The following is a 22,476-nucleotide window of genomic DNA, read 5'->3' on the forward strand; positions in this document are numbered from 1 at the left end:
AGCACATCGGTGCAACAAGAATGTGCATTTATATAGCGCCTTTAAGGTGCCAAGGCGTAATCAGACAAAATTTGACACCGAGCCACATAAGGAGATATTAGGACAGGTGACCAAACGCTTGGTCAAAGAGGTAGGTTTTAAGGAGCGACTTAAAGGAGGAGAGAGAGGTAGCGAGGCGGAGAGGTTTAGGAAGGGAATTCCAGAACTTAGTGCTTAAGACGGCTGAAGGCAGGGCCACCAATGATGGAGTGATGAAAATCGGAGTTACACAAGTGGCCAGAATTGGAGGAGCACGGAGATCTCGGACAGTTGTCGGGGTGGAGGAGGAGATCTGGGAGGGTTGTCGGGGTGGAGGAGGAGATCTGGGAGGGTTGCCGGGGTGGAGGAGGAGATCTCGGAGCGTTGTCGGGGTGGAGGAGGAGATCTCGGAGGGTTGTCAGGGTGGAGGGGGAGATCTCGGAGGGTTGTCGGGGTGGAGGAGGAGATCGTGGAGGAGGAGATCTCGGAGGGTTGTCGGGGTGGAGGAGGAGATCTCGGAGGGTTGTCGGGGTGGAGGAGGAGATCTCGGAGGGTTTTCGGGGTGGAGGAGGAGATCTCGGAGGGTTGTCGGGGTGGAGGAGGAGATCGTGGAGGAGGAGATCTCGGAGGGTTGTTGGGCGGAGGAGGAGATCTCGGAGGGTTGTTGGGCGGAGGAGGAGATCTCGGAGGGTTGTCGGGGTGGAGGAGGAGATCTCCGAGGGTTGTCGGGGTGGAGGAGGAGATCTCGGAGGGTTGTCGGGGTGGAGGAGGAGATCTCCAAGGGTTGTCGGGGTGGAGGAGGAGATCTCGGAGGGTTGTCAGGGTGGAGGAGGAGATCTCCAAGGGTTGTCGGGGTGGAGGAGGAGATCTCGGAGGGTTGTCGGGGTGGAGGAGGAGATCTTGGAGCGTTGTCGGGGTGGAGGAGGAGATCTGGGAGGGATGTCGGGGCGGAGGAGGAGATCTCGGAGGGTTTTCGGGGTGGAGGAGGAGATCTCGGAGCGTTGTCGGGGTGGAGGAGGAGATCGTGGAGGAGGAGATCTCGGAGGGTTGCCGGGGTGGAGGAGGAGATTTCGGAGCGTTGTCGGGGTGGAGGAGGAGATCTGGGAGGGTTGTTGGGTGGAGGAGGAGATCTGGGAGGGTTGTCGGGGTGGAGGAGGAGATCTGGGAGGGTTGTTGGGTGGAGGAGGAGATCTGGGAGGGTTGTCGGGGTGGAGGAGGAGATCTGGGAGGGTTGTCGGGGTGGAGGAGGTTACAGAGATAGGGAGGGGTGAGGGCATGGATGGATTTGAACACGAGGATGAGAATTTAAATGCCGGACTAGGAACCAATGGCAGGCTAGCAAGCACAGGGTTGATGGGTGACAGGGACTTGGTGCGAGTCAGGATATGGGCATACAAGCTTAAATATTACTGTTTTATGTTGCTCAAGAAGCCAAAGAATTTGTTCCATTGTTTTATCCACTGTTTTCTCTCATGACCTTTACATTTAGGAATGCTCCAGTGATGAGCAACCTGAAGGCTATACCACTGTAACATGGCAAAAGTAAAACTCTGCAAGCGCTATTTTGGAATGGGTTTATTCGGTTCAGTGTGCTCCTTAACAGACTGTGGAATGGGAGAATCTAGCAAAGTAACTTTTAAAGAAACCCTATTACAGTGGTATAGCCTTCAGGTTGCTCTTCACTGGCGCATTCCTAAATGTAAAGGTCATGACAGAAAACAGTGGATAAAACAATGGAACAAATTCTTTGGCACAATGAAGATGAGCAGCATCAAGCAGTAATATTTATATAAGATAGTCACTAATAAATCCAATATGTAATTCAGGAGAAACTGCTTTACCCAAATGGGTGAGAATGTGGAATTCGCTACCACGGGGAGTGGTTGAGGCAAATAGCACGGATGCATTTAAGGTAGAGAAACACATGAGGGAGAAAGGAATCGAAGGATATGTTGATGGGGTGAGATGAAGAGGGGAGGGAGGAGACTCGTGGAGCATAAACACCGGCACAGACCATTTGGGCTGAATGGCCTGTTTGTGTTGTAAAATCGATGTAATTAGGAGACTGTAGGAGTCGCTGGAAATCAACAGACTGCGAGACTTTCATAGCAGCAAAGAAAAACGCGTGTTAGCTTTATTAACTCTCCGCATGGACTGAGGGACTCGGCCTCGTGGAAGGCCAAGACGTCATCACACAATCGACGACTCTTAAAGGGACCCTGCCCCGATAACCCAACCAAGTTCCATACATAACGTGGAGCGATAACAACATTGGCTAAATATAGTGAATTGTGTTACTGTCCCTATGTGGTCTCCACCACATACGTCCCCCCAGAATTCACTAGAACTGGCAATGTCAGTCATTGAGGGGCCCGGATCTTCACGGCCGAAACGGCTCCTTAAGTCCGGGGCGGGGACTGGGGAGGTCGCCGGAGGGTCCCCGGGCGCTCGGTGGTGGACTGAGGGTACAGAAGCTGGAGGTCGGCCCCGCCGCGGGGGCTGAGCCAACCCAATGGGTCAGTCCAGATCCAGGTGGGCCGGCTTAAGACGGTCCACGGAAATGTAGTCCGGCTTACCGCCGACATCCACCACGAAGGCCTTGTCCCCAGCTTCCAGGACGCGGAATGGTCCGTCGTGGGTGAAGAGGTCCCCGGTGGGCGTCGTGGCAGACGAAAACGTACTCCGCCGCATGAAGGTCGGGCAGAACGTGGGACTGAGGGAGACCGTGCTGCGACGTGGGCACCGGCGCAAAAACCTTGGCGTTGTCCAGGAGGGCGGACCGCTGATGGGTTGTGGACCAAGGGTCCGTGGCGTTGGGGACGAAATCCCCGGGAATCCGCAGTGGCTGCCCGTAGACGAGCTCGGCGGACGAGGACTGGAGGTCCTCCTTGGGGGCGGTCCTGAGTCCCAGCATGACCCACGGGAGTCTGTCGATCCAACTGTCGTCCCGGAGGCTGGCCCGGAGCGCGGCCTTCATGGAGCGATGAAACCGTTCGCACAGCCCGTTAGCCTGAGGGTGATATGCGGTGGTGCGGTGGAGTCTCAACCTGAGGCCTTGGGCGACAGCGTTCCAGAGCTCCGACGTGAACTGGGGCCCCCGGTCGGAGGAGACGTCAGATGGGGCGCCGAACCGGGCGACCCAAGTGTTGATGAACGCCCGAGCCACATCGGCGGACGTTGTTGACGACAGCAGGATGGCTTCCGGCCATTGGGTGGTTCTGTCGACCATCGTGAGGAGGTGGGTGAACCCGCAGGAGGGCAGCAGGGGCCCCACCAGGTCCACGTTAACATGGTCGAACCGCCTCTCGGGCACCGCGAAAGGCGCCAATGGGGCCTTAGTATGGCGATGCACTTTCGAGCGCTGGCATACCACGCAGGTATTGGCCCAGTCACGAACGTCCTTCTTGAGCCCGTGCCAGACGAACTTAGCCACCACCAGCTTCTGTGACGGCTTCCTGCCCGGGTGGGAAAGGCTATGGACAGTGTCGAAAACCTGCCGTCTCCACCCGTCGGGCTTGATGGGGCGTGGCTGCCCAGGGGAGATGTCGCACAGGAGCGTGGTGCCGGCATCGTCAAACGCGACGTCCGCTAACTGAAGGCCCATGACAGCGGTCCTGTAGGCCTGGACATCCGGGTCGGAGGCCTGGTCGGCTGCCATGCGGGTGTAGTCGATGCCGAGGTGTACGGCGCTGGCGACGGCCCGGGAGAGACAGCCGGCGACGGGGTTGTTTTTCCTCCGGGTTGGAGGCCTGGTCGGCCGCCATGCGGGTGTAGTCGATGCCGAGGTGTACGGCGCTGGCGACGGCCCGGGAGAGACAGCCGGCGACAGGGTTGTTTTTCCCAGCCACATGCTGGATGTCCGTCGTGAACTCGGAGATGAAGGAAAGCTGGTGCTGCTGATGGGCCGACCACGGCTCGGAAACTTTGGCTATGGCGAAGGTCAACGGCTTGTGGTCCACGAACGCCGTGAACGGGCGGGCCTCCAGCAGGAAACGGAAGTGTTGGATGGCGAGGTAGAGGCCAAGAAGCTCGCGATCGAAGGTGCTGTACTTCCACTTGTTGGGGCGGAGCTGCCGGCTGAAGAAGGCGAGCGGCTGCCAGGTGCCGTTGACCCACTGTTCGTGGACGGCGCCGACAGCATAGTCCGAAGTGTCAGTGGTGAGAGCGATCGGCGCATCGGGCAATGGATGCGCCAGCATGGTCGCGTTAGCCAGGGCCCTTTTCATGTCTGTGAAAGAATTGGCCATCTCCTCGGACCAGTCGACGGCGAGCTTGGCGGGCTTGCCTTTGAGGGCCTCGTAAAGGGGCCGCATAAGCTGGGCTGCCCGGGGAACGAAGCGATGATAAAAGTTCACCATGCCCAACAACTCCTGCAGGGCCTTCACGGTGAGGGGTCACGGAAAATCCTTCACGGCCTCCACTTTCGACGGCAGTGGCACCGCCCCGTCCTTCGTGATGCGGTGCCCGAGAAAGTCGATTGAGGACAGCCCGAACTGGCACTTGGCCGGATTAACGATAAGGCCGTGCTGGCTGAGGCGTTCGAAGAGTGTCCGGAGGTGGGACACGTGCTCCGTCCTGGAGGCGCTGGCAATGAGAATGTCGTCCAGGTAGACGAACAGGAATGGCAGGTCCCGTAACACGGTGTCCATTAGGCATTGAAAAGCCTGAGCGGCATTTTTGAGACCGAATGGCATGCGGAGGAATTTGAACAGCCCGAACGGGGTGATCACCGCGGTTTTTGGGATGTCCTGCGGCCGGACGGGGACCTGGTGGTAACCCCGAACGAGGTCCCCTTTAGAGAAAACAACTTTCCCGGCCAGGCGGGTGGAAAAGTCCTGGATGTGTGGAATCGGGTAGCGGTCGGGGGTCGTAGCGTCGTTGAGGCGCCAGTAATCGCCGCACGGGCACCAACCGCCGCCTGGTTTCAGTGCAATGTGGAGGGGCAAGGCCCATGGACTGTTCGACCAGCGAATGATGCTGAGGCGCTCCATCGTGTCAAACTCGGCTTTAGCGATGGTCAGTTTCCCCGGGTCGAGCGCCGAGCACAGGCGTAGACAGGCGGACCGGTGGTCAGGATGTGGTGTTCTACCCCGTGCTTGGTGGCGGCGGACGAGAAAGTGGGCTTCGTGAGGTCCGGGAACCCGGCGAGGAGGCAGGAAAACTCGTCGGAGGCCGAGAGTGTGCTGGACAACTTCGTCGTGCCGGAACCACTGCGCGAACACGGGAGCGAACTGAAAGTCTCAGCGTTGACGAGACGTCGGTTCTTGACGTCCACCAAAAGGCCATTGGCGCAGAGGAAGTCAGCGCTGAGAAGGGGGGTGGACACTTTCACTGTAACAAAGTCCCAAGCGAAACGCTGCCCGCCAAAACACAGCGCCACGCTCCGTTTCCCGAAGGTACGGATGGAACTGCCGTTGACGGCTTCGAGGGCGGGGCCGTGGTTCCCCCCTTGTATGTCTATGGTTGACGTGGGTAGTACGCTCACCTGGGCACCCGTGTCGCAGAGGAAACGACGTCCAGAGTCAGAGTCCGTAATGAATAACAGACTACCTGAACGGCCGACAGCCATGGTAGCTAATGAGTGGGCCTTCGTGTTTCCCGACGCGGTAAAGCTGCACGGGGACCGGCACTTCTTAGCTTTGGGGCCGAACTGCGCATGGTAGAAGCACATGCTTGGGGGCTGCCGCCGTTGGGCTGTGGCGGTGATGGCAGGGCCCCGCATGGCTGCGCAGTACTGTTGCCCGGCGGAGAAAAATTTGTCGGCCTCCTTGGCCAGGTCACGGAAATCACTAATATGAGAGTTGGCTAAAGCCGACCGTACCTGCCCTGGCAGCTGTTGTAGGAACAGTTCTCTGAAGAGGAAGCACGGCTTGTGCTTGCCCAGGAGGGTTAACATGTGGTCCATCAGTTCTGAGGGCTTGGAGTCACCAAGCCCGGGTAGAGAGAGAAGCTGGCGTGCGCGCTCGGGTTCAGTTAGTCCAAAAGCCTCTAGGAGGTGCGTTCTCAGCGTCGCAAATTTGTGGTGCTCCGGGGAGTCCTCGAGCAGGCTCACGACTCTGGCCGCGGTGGAGCTGCCGAGAGCAGAGACGACGTAATAATACTTCGTGTCGTCCACGGTGATGTCCTGGAGTGCAAACTGAGCCTCGGCCTGGGCGAACCAAGCGGCAGCCTGTCGTTCCCAAAAATCTGGTAATTTGAGAGAAACGGCGTTCGTCGCCATCTCGGATAAAGTCTTTGGAAACATCCAAAAGAGAAACGGGGTCACCAATGTAGGAGTCGCTGGAAATCAACAGACTGCGAGACTTTCGTAGCAGCAAAGAAAAACGCGTATTAGCTTTATTAACTCTCCGCATGGACTGAGGGACTCGGCCTTGTCGCAGGGCTATGACGTCATCACACAAGCGACAACTCTTAAAGGGACCCTGCCCCGATAACTCAACCAAGTTCCGTACATAACGTGGAGCGATAACAACATTGGCTAAACATAGTGAATTGTGTTACTGTCCCTATGTGGTCTCTGCCACAAGACAACGTGTAATGTATTTTTATGAAAATCCTGAGAGTGATTAACCCTTTCAATATAAACAGATATGGTCTCTGTTAAAATCGTGGACAAAGCAGGGGCACATTTTTTTAAATATGGGTTATGCCCTTCCCTCTCTATTGGTTGAAGTGTCAGAATTTACCGGAAACCCGCTATCATCTCGCTCTTACGTGCCTTTCCCCCTGGCGCATCTGTCATCGCGGAGCCAACCTGACCGACAGCGGTGGGCGACCCAATTGAAATCATTATCAGGTAGTTTACAGGCACTTAAGAGCCTTTTTCCACTTATTTTTTAAATTTCCCTGCATGACCACGGGAAGCACGTCTGTCAACCTGAGGTGGGAGTTCAGTGGCCATTGCTCCAGCTGATAACTTGACAGCTTCAAATGTACAGTAAAAGCTCCCACCTGACAGATGATCACTTTCCTCAGGCAGAAGCTCAGTCCATTCCCAGCACAGATTCTGCAGGCTGCAAGTCTTTCCAGCAAAGTCTCCATCCAGTGTCACCTCATTGGAAGAACTCTCTCACCATTGACAGAATGCTTCTGTCATCTGTACTTCACCTGCCATCTATTCCATCAACATAGGTGCTGTTTATACTGTCTCACCTTAGTCCTCAGAATCGGACCACAATGAGCCCCAACACCAGCAGCACCAGGCACACCAGCAGCACCAACAACAACACCAACCTTCTCCACAATCACCTGATGCTGCACTGGACAGAGGGCATCAGCACCCAACCACATTGCTGCCCGGGAGCCCAGCGATGGCCTCACCATGGTCACATTTACTTCACTTGATGCTGTAAAGCCTGGCTGCTACATGATGCACCAGATTGGCACCACCCCACACCAACACCATAAAGCATCCCTACAATGTCCAAGCCATTCCTTTCACACTCATCATCATTGTGGGGGGGCACCGTTATGTCTCACCATTCACTGCAACTCACTAAGCCACTTCCAAAGGTGCATGGAAATCTGTCCAAGACCAGAAATTGTTGAAAATAAAGTATTTTTATGTTTGACACCACATTAACTGAAACTTTACATGAACATTGGATAAAACACTCGTGCCTACCCTTGTGTGTTGTTAGTTGATATGATTGCACTAGGATGAGGGTGAGTGTGAGGGGTGGTTAGTGAGATGGGGATGTAATAATGTAGATAGAGAGGGATGGGTGGAGGTGCAAAGTATGTTGGTGTGAGTAAGGATGTGCAGGAATAGGGTAGGGAAGGCAGATGGATGGAGATGTGATGAGAGGCACAGCAGGATGAGTTTGAGTGTGGCTTTGTACTAACGTTTCCTGATCTAATGAGATAATTGAAACATTTGCGGCACTGCAGCCTGGTCCTCCTGACCACATCCCTGCTGGTGACCTCCTCTGCAATCTGCAACCAGGCTGTCTTGGTCTCCTGGGGAGGTCTCTTTCGCCCATCGGAAGGGAAGAGGACCTCCCTGCATGCTCTTACTCCCTCCATAAGCATATGGAGGGAGTCATCAGAGAACCTGGATGCAGCCCTCTGCCTCTGTGCAGTCTTTGTCAGTGTTTGTAGCCTCTAATGCTATAGTGCACTGACAGCACTATGTTAGATTAAACTTCAAATCTAATTTGGCCATGGTCCCTTTAAAGATCCCAGCTGAAAACACGTCATTAATGACGTCACCAGACCTGCTCCATCTCATTGGGCCGGGTAGCGCACTGGGCGGGGCTTAATGGGCCCCATTAAGGTAAGTTCATTTTCAACAGTGGGATGGAGTCAGCAGCGGGGTCGCGACCCCCCACGGACACCGCCCGCACCGGACCCGCTGAGGTAGGCAAAATTCCGGCCCCCATGTCTCATTTCCTTCTCACCCAATCTGCTGCCTTGTCACTCTAATGCTTCTTCTTAAATATGCCTGCTGTTAGCTCCAGTTCTAGGTTGTTTGCTAGAGGGAATCGATTGACTCTATGTTGCGACAGAGGCTGGGATAGTACTGACTCCCATTGGAGTCTCCTGAGTCTCACTGCAGGAGCAGGGAGCAGCAGATATATTCTTGAAGGCAGCTATCAGGCAGGGCAGGCGGATTGGATGGGAATCTGCTGCTATCTACTTATACGCAAGATTCATTGTTAATTCCTGGAGACTCAAGGACATTCCTGGAGTGTTGGCAACCAAAGGATATCCAAGTGTGGGCCTGGTCAGTGAATGTTGACAGGATTCAATCACAGAGGGCATCATCGCTGAGCCAATTCTGTCCTTACCTCTCATGCAGTGGTCACAGCAGCGGGAATCCTGGCCAATTATTCTCGGTCCCAGACTGACTGCACTGATGGCAATTGTGCCAACTCATGCCTAACCCAGATCAGCTAACTCAGCGTAGACCGGGAGTCAAACATCCAGCTTCCTAGTCCGACTCCAGGGACTTGAGCACGTAATCTAGGCTGACACTCCAGTGCAGTACTGAGCGAGTGCTGTGCTGTCGGAGGTGCCGTCTTTCGGATGAGATGTTAAACTGAGACCCCATCTGCCCTCTCAAGTGGGTGTAAAAGATCCCAAGGCACTATTCCAAAGAAGAGCAGGGGTGTTCTCCTGGTGTCCTGGCCAATATTTATCCCTCGAAGTAAAACAGATGATCTGGTCAGTTATCTCATTGCTGTTTGTGGGACCTTGCTGTGCACAAATTGTCTGCTGCGTTTCCTACAATTACAACAGTGACTATATTTCAAAAGTACTTTGTTGGCTGTAAATCGCTTTGGGATGTCTTGAGATTGTGCAAGGTGCTATATAAATGCAATTCTTTCTTTCTGAATGGCTCAGCGCTCCATTGGGTGGCATATTTACCCAGTGGAATGTTGGGATAGACCGGGGGGGGGGGGGGGGTGGTGGAGCTAAGGTTGAACGACTTGGGGAGGGGAGGATGGTCAAAGCCCAGTTTGGCTGACTTGGCACAGCACCGCCATGACGATGTAATCCAATACTTCACTGCACGTGAGGCTCAAAATGGAGTCACTTATGGCCATGACCTGATATACAAAATTAGATGACTTCAAAGTGATTGGGAGGGTCATGACCCACGATTCCCCCCACCCCCACTGCAACAGACCTTAATTAGTTTGTTGGTGCTCTGTGTAGATTTTGCACACAGCAAGATTCCAGAAACAGCAATGAGATGAATGACCAGTTAATTTGTTTTTGATAGTTTGCAGATGGTCAATAAATTTGCAGACGATACTAAAATTTGTGTAAGGGTTGAGACAGTACAGGAGTGTAATCTGCAAAAAGATTCAGATGCGCTAGGGGAATGGGCCAAGCAATGCCAAATGGCATTTAACCGGGATAAATACAGTGACGTGCATGTAGGTAGGGCTAACACAGAATATACTTATCATTTATAGGGAACGATACTGAAAGAGGTTGAGAGAGAGAAAGATCTAGCACAGATTACTGAAGATTCAAGTCCGAAGAAAAGCCGTAGCCAAAGCAACAGGGTGTATTACTGGAACTATTCAGTACAAATCAAAGGACACCATTCTGTCATTATACAGGTTGTTGGTTGGATGGCATCTGGAGTACTGCGCCCAGTTTTGGTCTCCTCATATAGTGTCCTTGGAAAAGGTTCAGAGGAGAACAACAAAAATGATTCCGAGCTGAAATGAACCTTAGTTATTCAGATAGGCTTAAAGAGCTGAGTCTATTTACTTCAGAGAAGTGTAGACTTAGAGGCGACCTGATAGCGGTCTGGAAAATAATGAAAGGGCTGGATTGTGTGCCTACTGATAGATTGGGCTGGATTTTGTGAATGGAGGCGAGATGGAGGCGGGAATGCTGCTTGTCGTGTCAACGTCCCACCTCCATCCTCGCCCTGTGGGCTCAGCAGGCCAATTAGGGAGGAAGTCACTGACAGATCACGTCAACCTCAGACGTGCTATCTGTCAAGACTTCTTGAAAGAAGAAATGACAGCCTTTGACAGCTCTGTGAAGCTGTCAAACACTGCCATTCTCTTTAGTTTGATGATACTTTGTGGTGAGGACTCATCAAATCTTTCAACTTTGTAACTTTCACATGTCTGTAAGATCGGAGGATCCAACAGCCATTATGTGAAATTGACAAGGAGAATATCGGCTCTCCACATCCAGCACGGCTAAAGGCTGTAGAAAGAAAACAAGGTAAGTGCGCACTTTTTAAACTTATCACTCACCTTGCATACTTAGCACTCCACACTTGCACCAATTACTCACCTCTACACTATACTTCCAGGTGCCTCCGACTGCCGCAGACCTCCTCCACATCTCCTCCAACCCGACGGGGTTCTCGGGAAGCCTTCACCTGTGAAGGTAAAATGGCACGAATCCCATTTTCTGCCTGATTAAAAGGATTAAATGCCTTTCCCGCCTCCAGGAGACGGGACCCAAAGCTGCACATCTTCCCGCCTCCTGGCAAGTGGGCACGGAGGCGGGATGGGGGCGGGTTTGCCATCCGCCCCCACTTTCTCTGATTTTACTGGCTGTCCCGCCTCCATGCCCGCCTCCTCGGGGCTTGGAAAATCCAGCCCATTATTTCAGCTTCAAAGATTGGGGAGGATCAGGGGACTCGAGTTAATTATGTAAGGGTAGAAATAGACTGGGCTGTTAGGTGGTTCTTCTTTTTCCAGAGAGTCGCGAGCCGCTGGATTGTGACCTGACCATGGTGCTCCAGCCATCACAGTGTGGGGCAGGCTTGATGGACAGCTGGTCTTTTCCTGCTCATCATTTTCATATGTTCGAAAAGAGCCTGTGAAATAAGAAAGAAGGACTTGCATTTATATAGTGCCTTTCACGACCACCGGACGTCCCAAAGTACTTTACAGCCAATGAAGTACTTTTTTAGAAGTGTAGTCACTGATGTAATGTGGGAATGTGGCCAAAATATCTCCCTCCAGCAACAGCACCAAAAGACAGATTAACTGGTCATTCACCTTTGTGATGTTTGTGGGAACCTGCTGTGTGCAAAAATGGCTTGTATGTTGCCTGCATAACAAGAGTGAATGCACTTTGGACTTTTTAAAGATGTGATAAAGTGCTATTTAAACGTACGTTGTTTTTTCCTTTCCCCCCTCCTTCACAGATTCAAGCACAAGACCCTTTTCCCCGCCCCAGTCAAACACTCAACCAAATGAACAACCCAGCTGTAAGTAAACAGCACTAAAACCACTCCTGCAACTCTTGCGTGTGTTTACCTTTGGAGACAGTTTCCATGTCTTGCGGATGAATGACCCTGTCCTAGTTACACTGGCACATCAGCATGTAAATTGCCCTGAAGGTCTGAAACGCTCGTTTGAATCCAGTCGCACCTGTTTTGCTGCATTCCTTATTGTACGTAGCTGATCAAACAAGAAATTGTGGAATGAGTAAATTAAGGGTTTACAGCCTGCACGAGCTGCTGTGCTCCGGCAGGTCGCAGGCAGACTGCCTCTCGGCTGGGAGGGTGGAGCCTGGCCCAGCTCCCCAGGCCCTCTGCTGACACTGTGTCACAACCAACAACCACAACCTGCATTTATAACATGTTCTTCATTTGCTGGAAGAATTTGGGACACAGAGCAAAGGGGAGGGGAAGGGAGAGGATTGGGATGGAAAACCAAAGGCATGGTCAAAGGGCAGAGTTTTGAGGAGGTTTTTGAAAGCACAGTGGGGGTGGAGAGAGTTCCACAGGGCAGGAGCACGGTTCCTAAATGAGTGGCCACTGATTATGGAGTGGGCGAACCATAGGAACATACGTTACCCGCCTTGGTTCCATTCGTGCAGTGATTAACCCTTTAAGTACTAAAGATGAGCATTCAGATGAAGTTGGAATTACAATTCAGATTTGGGCCCAAACATTCGGTTGCTTTGCGCCTCCCGTTAGCGCCGAAATTCAGCAGGAGGTTAGCGGCGGTGGTAACAGTTAGCGCCCCGCGGCGCTGCGCCACTGGCGATGACGTCGTCGCTGTGCGCAGCACCCCGCTCGCACCCCGGCTACGATCTTCGGTAGCGCCCACTGACTTACCGCCGGACGCTATGTCCGATGGGATCAGGGAGGCCTACCTGCGGCTGGGGCGGCGATAATTAAAGGCGATGTGCCAGGCGGCCATTTTTATTACTGGTCGCCTGCCAGCACCTGCCCCCTCTGCCATCCCCTGCCTCCTCTGAGGCTCCCCCACCCCCGCGGAATGCCGGCTGCGCTCCGTGAGCCCCGCACTTCTCTTGAGTGCCGGGCTCTTTTGCCGTCACTCCCGATCGCTGTTGGCCCAGCTGGGCCCCGGGTCGCGCTGCGCTAGGTCCCTCCCCTTTAAGAAGGGGAGGAAGGCCTGCAGTACCGTGGCACATAGCGGCACGATATTCACTCGCAGCGCCCCAAGAGGGAGGCGGAGCACTTCCAGTAGCACCCAGCTTCCCTCTTGGGATGCTACCGATGAATTTCGGCTGCGGGGCCGCTAATTTTTTCGGGGCGCTAAAAGTAGCACCCTGGCGAAGTTAGTGCCCCAAAAGGGGCGCGACGCAATTTTACCCCCTTGAAGTCCCAGATCAAGATTTTCTGAATCTAAAGTCCAAGGGAAAGTTGCTGTGGTATGGAGGAGCAGAGACATAGCAGTTCGAATAAAATCTTCCTTAACATTGCGAGTGCAAGTAAATAAAACCATTGGAAAGGCCCACAGCATATTAGGCTTATAAACAAGAGCAAAGAGGAAATTATAAATTTGTACAAGACAATGGTTAAGAGTATTGTTTGCAGGCTTAGGCACTCCCTCATTATAGAAAGGACATTATAATCATAATTTTAAAATAGGAGCGAGGGACAAGGAAATAAAAATCGGGCAGTTTCTATAACGGGTGTCCGATCCGCAACGCCGGTTTTAGACCTGGGTGGCAGGGTGAAAATCTACCCCTGGGAGTGCGTATCAGGGTGAGCTCAATGATCCTGCACTCCCAATGGGTGCTTCTGGGAGTACAGGGTGGGGATTGGGCTGTGACACTAACCCCGATTGTCTGACCTGCAGGTCTTTACTCAGTTCTGTAATTTAAGAAAGAAAGACTTGCATTTCTATAGCGCCTTTCATGACCAGCGGACGTCCCAAATCACTTTACAGCCAATGAAGTACTTTTGAAGTGGAGTCACTGTTGTAATGTGGGAAACGCGGCAGCAAATTTGTGTACCATCTACAAGATCATAATCATAATCAACTTTATTGTCATTGTTAGTGCACAAGTGCAGTACAACGAAATGTAGGCTTGCGGCTCCCGAGAGTGTACATTTAGATTAAGACATTTAAACATTCAACATACATTTGGCTTGTAATACATTAACATAAACATAACCATAATAAAGTGCATTGGCAGATGTGCAGGCTTTAGAGTTTATTTGTGGAGTTCAGTAGGATGACAGCCCTGGGAAAGAAGCTGTTCCTAAATCTGGTCGTACGGGTGCGAATGCATCTGTAGCGTCTCCCAGATGGCAGGAGGGCGAACAGACTGTGGCTGGGGTGGATAGGGTCTTTGCTGATGGACCGTGACCTCCGTAAACAGCGTTTCTGGTATATGTGCTCTATGGTCGGTAGCCGGGTGCCGGTAATGCGTTGGGCAGTTTTGACTACCCGTTGCAGGGCTTTCCGGTCATAGTAGCTACAGCTGCCATACCATACTGTGATACAGTTCGTCAGGATGCTCTCTATTGTGCAGCGGTAAAAGTTAGAGAGGATCAGGGGTGACAGGTTACATCCCTTCAGCCTCCTTAGGAAATATAGGCGCTGCTGGGCCTTCTTCACCAGAGAAGAGGTATTGAGGGACCAGGAGAGGTCTTCCGTGATGTGGACTAAAGCTGTCCACCCTTTCCACTGCACTGCAGCAACTCGCCAAGGCTTCTTCGGCAGCACCTCCCAAACCCGCGACCTCTTCCACCTAGAAGGACAAGGGCAGCAGACAAATGGGAACACCATCACCTCCACATTCCCCTCCAAGTCACACACCATCCTGACTTAGAAGTATATCGTCGTTCCTTCATCGTCGCTGGGTCAAAATCCTGGAACTCCCTCCCTAACAGCTCTGTGGGAGTACCTTCACCACACGGACTGCAGCGGTTCACCACCACCTTCTCAAGGGCAATTAGGGATGGGCAATAAATGCTGGCCTTGCCAGTGATGCCCACATCCCATGAACACATTTTTTAAAAACCTGAACGGCCTGGCTCTAATTTTAAGATTATGCCCCCTTGTTCTTGATTCCCCCACCAGAGGAAATAGCTTCTCTCTATCTAACCTATCAAATCCTCTTAACGTTTTAAACACCTCGATCAGATCACCCCTCAATCTTCTATACTCAAAGGAATGCAAGCAAAATTTATGCAACCTGTCCTCATAATTTAACCCTTTTAGCCCCGGTATCTTCTGGTGAATCTGTGCTGCTCCCCCTCCACGGCCAATATATCCTCCGAGGTGCGGGGCCCAGAACTGAACCCAGTGTCCAGATGGGGCCTGACCAGAGCTCTGTACAACTGAAGCATAACTTCCTCCCCTTTTGTATCCCAGCTTCCTTGAGATAAAGACTAACATTCTATAGTATTATCCTTTTTGACTGCTGTTTGTACCTGTGCACCAGGTTTAACGATTTGTGTACTATAAATGGTAGGACACTGAGAAGTGCAGAGGATCAGAGGGACCTTGGAGTGCATGTCCACAGATCCCTGAAGGTAGCAGGCCAGGTAGATAAGGTGGTTAAGAAGGCATACGGGATACTTGCCTTTATTAACCGAGGCATAGAGTACAAGAGCAGGGAAGTTATGCTTGAACTGTACAAAACACTAGTTAGGCCACAGCTAGAATGCTGCGTGCAGTTCTGGTCACCACATTACAGGAAGGATGTGATTGCACTAGAGTGGGTGCAGAGGAGATTTACAAGGATGTTGCCTGGGCTGGGGAATTTTAGCTATGAGGAAAGATTGGAGAGGCTGGGGTTGTTTCCTTTGGATCAGAGGAGGCTGAGGGGGGACCTAATTGAGGTGTATAAAATTATATGGGGCCTAGATAGAGTGGATAAGAAGGACCTATTTCCCTTAGCAGAAGGGTCAATAACCAGGGGGCATAGATTTAAAGTAATTGGTGGAAGGTTTAGAGGGGATTTGAGGAGAAATTTTTTCACCCAGAGGGTTCTGGGGGTCTGGAACTCACTGCCTGAAAGGGTGGTAGAGGCAGAAACCCTCATCACATTTAAAAAGTACTTGGATATGCACTTGAAGTGCCGTAACCTACAAGGCTACGGACCAAGTGCTGGAAAGTGGGATTGGGGTGGATAGCTCTTTGTCGGCCGGCACGGACAAGATGGGCCGAATGGCCTCCTTCCGTGCTGTAAATTTCTGTGATTCTATGATTCTGCGATTCTATGATTGTGAACTGCAGCCAAAGGCGGCACACAGTTGTCTTCCTGTCACCTGTACTCCTAAGTGTAAACAACCTCACCTGCGTGGAACCAGCAGCCTCGTAGACCCACGCTTTCATTCTGTTACAGGAGGACCACCAGTCGCAGCCAGTTAAATGCACAGAGACAGCACTGCGGCTTTACATTCGTCCGAATCTCAGATCAGAGCCTGCCAGGCCTACAGACACCAGCACCAGGGCTGAGAAAACCTCAAGTCAAACGACTTTTACTGCCTTCCCACCGGTTATAGAGAAACTGTTTCCAGTTTCCAGAGAATCTGGTAACCAGAGGCCACACATTTAAAATAATTGGTAAAAGAACCAGGAGGGCGAGATGAGAAGATTTTTTTTTTACGCAGCGAGTTGTTATGATCTGGAATGCACTGCCTGAAAAGGTGGTGGAAGCAGATTCAATAGTAACTTTCAAAAGGGCATTGGCTATATACTTGAAAAAGAAACATTTGCAGGGCTATGGGGAAAGAGCAGGGGGAGTGCGGCTAATTGGAGAGCTCTTTCAAAGAGCCGGCACAGGCTGAATGGACTCCTACTGTGCTGTATGATTCTATAATTAATCATAGTGCTTAATTTTTTACGGGGGCAACACTTATGGCATTGAGTAGTCCAAGGCCAAGTATAGCAAACCAGATACAGAGTAAAGCTCCCTCTACTCTGCTCCAACAACATATCTCAGCCCCAGCAAGACACCTCTTGCTGCACCAGTGTGGACATTTCCCAGTCCAGCCATCCTGTGGCCTCTCTGAATGAGATTGCCAGTTAGTGCTGAAATAGGGACAGGTCTGTGCTGTAGGGTCACACGCTGCTTAAACTCATTTCACATACGAGCCTTAGAGGCAGTAAAGATTTTCATCCTATGAAGTTCTGTCTGGACCTGAACTCACAAATCCTACACATTTCCCTTACTAAATGCATTCTGTTTTCTCACACATGGGAATTTCTGTTGTGGTTCAGAATATGGACCGAACAGCTTCCTATTTTATTGATCTAATCAACATTTAATTCACGGGTAAGTGTGGATGACATCTGGAGAGAGGTCAGGTCATAGCTGTAACTTGATTCTCGTCAACACACAGGGCGATTCAAAAGCAGGAGAGAGTGAGAGGCTCACACAGAAAGAAAGACACACACAGACAGCAGGAGAGTGAGAGATATACAGAGGGAGAGGACGTCACACAGACAGCAGGAGAGTGAGAGATATACAGAGGGAGAGAACGTCACACACACAGCAGGAGAGTGAGAGATATACAGAGGGAGAGAATGTCACACAGACAGCAGGAGAGAGAGATATACAGAGGGTGAGAATGTCACACACACAGCAGGAGAGTGAGAGATACAGAGGGAGAGAACGTCACAGACAGCAGGAGAGTGAGAGATATACAGAGGGAGAGAACGTCACACACACAGCAGGAGAGTGAGAGATACAGAGGGAGAGAATGTCACACACACAGCAGGAGAGAGAGATATATACAGAGGGAGAGAACGTCACACACACAGCAGGAGAGTGAGAGATATACAGAGGGAGAGAACGTCACATAGACAGCAGGAGAGTGAGAGATATACAGAGGGAGAGAACGTCACACAGACAGCAGGAGAGTGAGAGATATACAGAGGGAGAGAACGTCACACAGACAGCAGGAGAGTGAGAGATATACAGAGGGAGAGAACGTCACACAGACAGCAGGAGAGTGAGAGATATACAGAGGGAGAGAATGTCACAGACACAGCAGGAGAGTGAGAGATATACAGAGGGAGAGAACGTCACAGACAGCAGGAGAGAGAGATATACAGAGGGAGAGAACGTCACACAGACAGCAGGAGAGTGAGAGATATACAGAGGGAGAGAACGTCACACAGACAGCAGGAGAGAGAGATATACAGAGGGTGAGAATGTCACACACACAGCAGGAGAGTGAGAGATACAGAGGGAGAGAACGTCACAGACAGCAGGAGAGAGAGATATACAGAGGGTGAGAATGTCACACAGACAGCAGGAGAGTGAGAGATATACAGAGGGAGAGAACGTCACACAGACAGCAGGAGAGAGAGAGATACAGAGGGAGAGAACGTCACAGACAGCAGGAGAGAGAGATATACAGAGGGTGAGAATGTCACACACACAGCAGGAGAGTGAGAGATACAGAGGGAGAGAACGTCACAGACAGCAGGAGAGTGAGAGATATACAGAGGGAGATGTAATGTATATACCTTTAAGGGGGGAACTACTTTTTACAGCTCATGTATACTGTAGTACCGGCAGCGACCACACCTGTATATAGCACTGAGTAGTAATCTGTACAGTTCAGTTCCAGAGTGAGCCACGTTGAGTAAACACCTGTTGTACCGTTCTCCTGCAGTCTGTGTCTTACTACTGACGGACACAACATTGGCGACAAGGCAAATTCGATCCTACCTGCAACTCTGCATCACCTCCCAGGGATTCGTTCCTGGAGACCAGTAGATTGGCGGTCAAGGCCAGAGACACGGGCGTCGACCACGGGCAACCGCCCAGTCATCCAGCAGAGACTCGAGAATTGCAGGGGAGGCTGTTGAGAGCCAGGCTTGGCTTTCCAGTCGCGGTGGTCCAGCAAAACGGGCTGGCAACAGGTAGTGCGCAGACTCTTCCCGGACAGCGGCGGGCTAGAGCCCGACCGAGCGGCACAGCAAAGGGCCGAGCAGCATCGACAAGAGAGAGAGAGGGCAGAGCGCACAGGGCGCAGCCGGTGTTCAGGGGCCGAGCAGCGTCGAGGAGAGGGAGAGAGACGCGCAGAAACCCGTGAGGCACCGCCATTGCCACGAGGACCGCCAAGAGCGGCGTTGGCAGCAGCGCAGGAGAAGCGCGCGAAACCTACAGGGCGCCGCCATTGCCACGAGGATCGCCGAGAGCGGCATTGGCAGCAGCGGGGGAGGAAGGAAAGCGCGGGACACGCCATTTTAAGCCATTTTAAACCACACCCAAAATGCCGAAGAGTGGCAGTATCACCGCATTTGACAATGAAGTCGAAGATTGGACTACATATGTCGAACGAATAGAGGTATACTGCAAGGCAAATGAGGTGTCAGATGACAAGAAAGCGCCAGTATTGTTAAATTTAATGGGTGCAAAGACATATGGCTTATTACGAAATCTAGTAACCCCAACGAAGCCAGTGGAAAAGAGTTTTGGAGACATAGTGACGATACTACAGGAACATTTAAACCCCACACCGCTGCTGATAGCAGAAAGATTCAAGTTTCACAAACGGAACCAGCATAAGGATGAAAGCAATGCTGAATATTTAACAGAACTGCGCAAACTATCGAAACACTGCCAGTTTGGAACGGGACTGGCAGATACCTTAAGGGACAAGTTTGTGTGTGGGCTTCAAAGTGAAGGAACCCAGAAACGGCTTTTATCTGAAAAGGACCTTACGCTGGACAAGGCTTTCAGCATTGCGGTATCATATGAAGCAGCAGCACGGGGCACTGCAGAGATACAACAGAGACCGCAAGAATATGGCACAAACGAAATGTCATACAGAACAGAGAAGTGCTATCGCTGCGGCAGAACAACACACGACCACAATGATTGCTGGTTCAAAGACAAAGTGTGCAGACAGTGTGGAAAAGTAGGACACATAACACGAGTCTGCAGGTCGGGAAAGAAAACCAGCAATAAGAAATCTCCAAAAGAAAAGTACAAGAAGGTACATAAGGTGATGGAGAATAGTTCAGACGAACAAAAGAGTGATACCGACTCCGAAAGCAGGGAGCTGAGTTGTCTGAAACTACATAATGTGATCAAAATGGAGGATCACCGAACCATTTGGGTCACTCTCAAGATAGCAGGAGTCCAGGTAAAAATGGAATTGGACACAGGATCAGCCCTAACAGTCATAAACCGACGGGACTACGAGCGGCTATTCTCACACATACCCTTGAGAGACACAAAAATTATTTTGAAGACGTACACGGGGCAAAAAGTCTACCCCAAAGGAAAAATAAGGGTGACCGTTATACATAACAGTAAGGAAACACCAAAACTAGACCTGTATGTATTGCAAGATGGAGGACCACCATTACTGGGATGTGAATGGATCCGAAAAATACAGCTGGATTGGCATTCCATACAAGCACTGACTGTGGCTGCCAAAAAGGATGACGACGTCACACCTGGGCGACTGTCAAAGATCCTAACCGACGCGCAAGAAGTGTTCCAGCAAGAACTCGGAACAGTAAAAGGCATGACAGCAACAATTTAAATCGAGGAAAACGCAAGCCCAAAATTTTTTAAGACCAGACCGGTACCTTATGCGATCCGCCCAGCTGTCGAAGCAGAGCTGGAGAGTTTGGAATTCTCAGGAGTACTGTCCAAGGTAGACTGGAGCGAGTGGGCTACACCCATCATCCCTGTGATGAAAAAGTCGTTGAGCAGCACGCCTGGGGAACCAAGGAAGGCTCGCATCTGTGGGGACTTTAAGGTAACAGTGAACCCAGTCCTTCACACCGTGCAATATCCACTTCCGCGGATTGAAGATATTTTCGCCTCGCTATCTGGAGGGAAACGCTTCACTAAGATTGATCTGGCCCAGGCGTATCTGCAAATGGAGGTAGAAGAAGCATCAAAAAAATACCTCACAATCAACACCCACAAATGTCTCTATCAATACAACCGGCTGGTATTCGGGGTAGCATCAGCTCCGGCTATTTGGCAAAGGGCAATGGAACAAGTCCTGCAAGGGATCCCAGGGACCCAGTGTTATTTGGACGACATCCTGGTCACGGGCGAAAAATGACAGTGATCACCTCGCCAACTTGGAGCAGGTACTCACTAGATTGAAGGAATATGGGCTCCAAGCTAACCGCCCCAAATGCGAGGTTTTTAAAAAACAGATCTCGTATTGTGGCCACGTTATCGATAAAGAGGGGTTACATAAGTCACCAGAAAAGATTGAGGCAGTAATCAAGGCTCCAGCACCAGAAAACGTGTCACAACTGAGGTCGTTCCTCGGGCTGGTAAACTACTACTATAAGTTCTTGCCAAATTTGTCTACAATACTGCACCCACTGAACACCCTACTGCAAACTGGAGTGCCATGGAAGTGGAGTGATGAATGTAAACGAGCTTTCCAGAAGAGCAAAACACTAATCACATCGAAAGAGGTATTGGCCCATTTCAACCCAGCACTACCAATTCGGTTGGCGTGTGATGCGTCACCCTACGGCATTGGAGCGGTGCTGTCGCACAAATTCTTGGACGGCTCAGAGAGGCCAATAGCCTTTGCGTCACGATCACTAACCTCAGCCGAGCGTAACTACGCCCAGATTGACAGGGAGGCCCTCAGCCTAGTGTGGGGAGTGAAAAAGTTCAATCACTATCTGCACGGGCAGAAATTCACCTTGCTGACTGACCACCAGCCTCTTGTCTCCATTTTTAATCCGAAGAAGGGCGTTCCGGTGATGACTGCGCAATGACTACAAAGATGGTCACTCTTTCTAGGGGCGCACCACTATGAGATTGAATATAAGGGCACGAAACAGCATGGAAATGCTGATGGGCTATCACGCATGCCACTGCCTACTGCGGAGGAAGCACCAGCAGTGGATCCTGTCGAAATATTTCATTCGACTATAGTTGAATACCTACCGGTAACTAACGCTCGTATAGAAAAGGAGACCCGAAATGACCCGACACTGTCTCGGGTATATGATTTGACAGTGAAGGGATGGCCAGCACATGGCGACTCACTGTTGCCAGCATTCTCGACAAGAAGAGAACAGCTGTCAGTGTGCCGGGGGACCTTGATGTGTGGATCCCGAGTGGTAATTCCACCCAAGTTAAGGGATAGAGTGCTCAATGAACTTCATGAGGGTCATCTGGGAGGGGTCAAAATGAAAAGCCTTGCCAGGGCTTATGTGTGGTGGCCAGGAATCGATAAACAAATCGAGGACCTGACCAAGAGCTGCTCAGGATGCCAGAAAGTCCAAAATGCACCACCACATGCCCCTCTACACCCATGGGAGTGGCCCTCATCTCCATGGCAACGGGTGCATATTGATTTTGCTGGTCCATTCATGGACTCAATGTTTTTAATAGCCGTGGATGCGCACTCGAAATGGCCTGAGGTCATCAAAATGTCCTCCACCACCACGGAGAAAACTATTGCAGTCCTACGGACCATTTTTGCCAGGAACGGCTTGCCAGAACAGATTTGCTCCGATAATGGACCACAGTTTGTGTCCGAAGAGTTCCGGAGGTTTATGAAGAAGAATGGGGTAAGGCATTACACATCCGCCCCGTATCATCCAGCCACAAATGGATTGGCTGAGAGGTTCGTACAAACCTTTAAGAAGGCAATAAAGGCTATGTACAATGACAACATTCCGCTGCAGCATAAGGTGGACAATTTCCTGTTCGCCATGCAGTCACCAACCAGGCCCCGGCCATGATGTTCTTTAACCGAAGGTTAAGATCTCGCCTGGATTTGCTCAGACCAAACGTACGAAGAGATGT

This window comes from Somniosus microcephalus, chromosome 26 (assembly GCF_052327205.1).
Source record: "Somniosus microcephalus isolate GS21.2 chromosome 26, FLI_Smic_1.0, whole genome shotgun sequence".
In the NCBI taxonomy this organism is placed as follows: domain Eukaryota; kingdom Metazoa; phylum Chordata; class Chondrichthyes; order Squaliformes; family Somniosidae; genus Somniosus; species Somniosus microcephalus.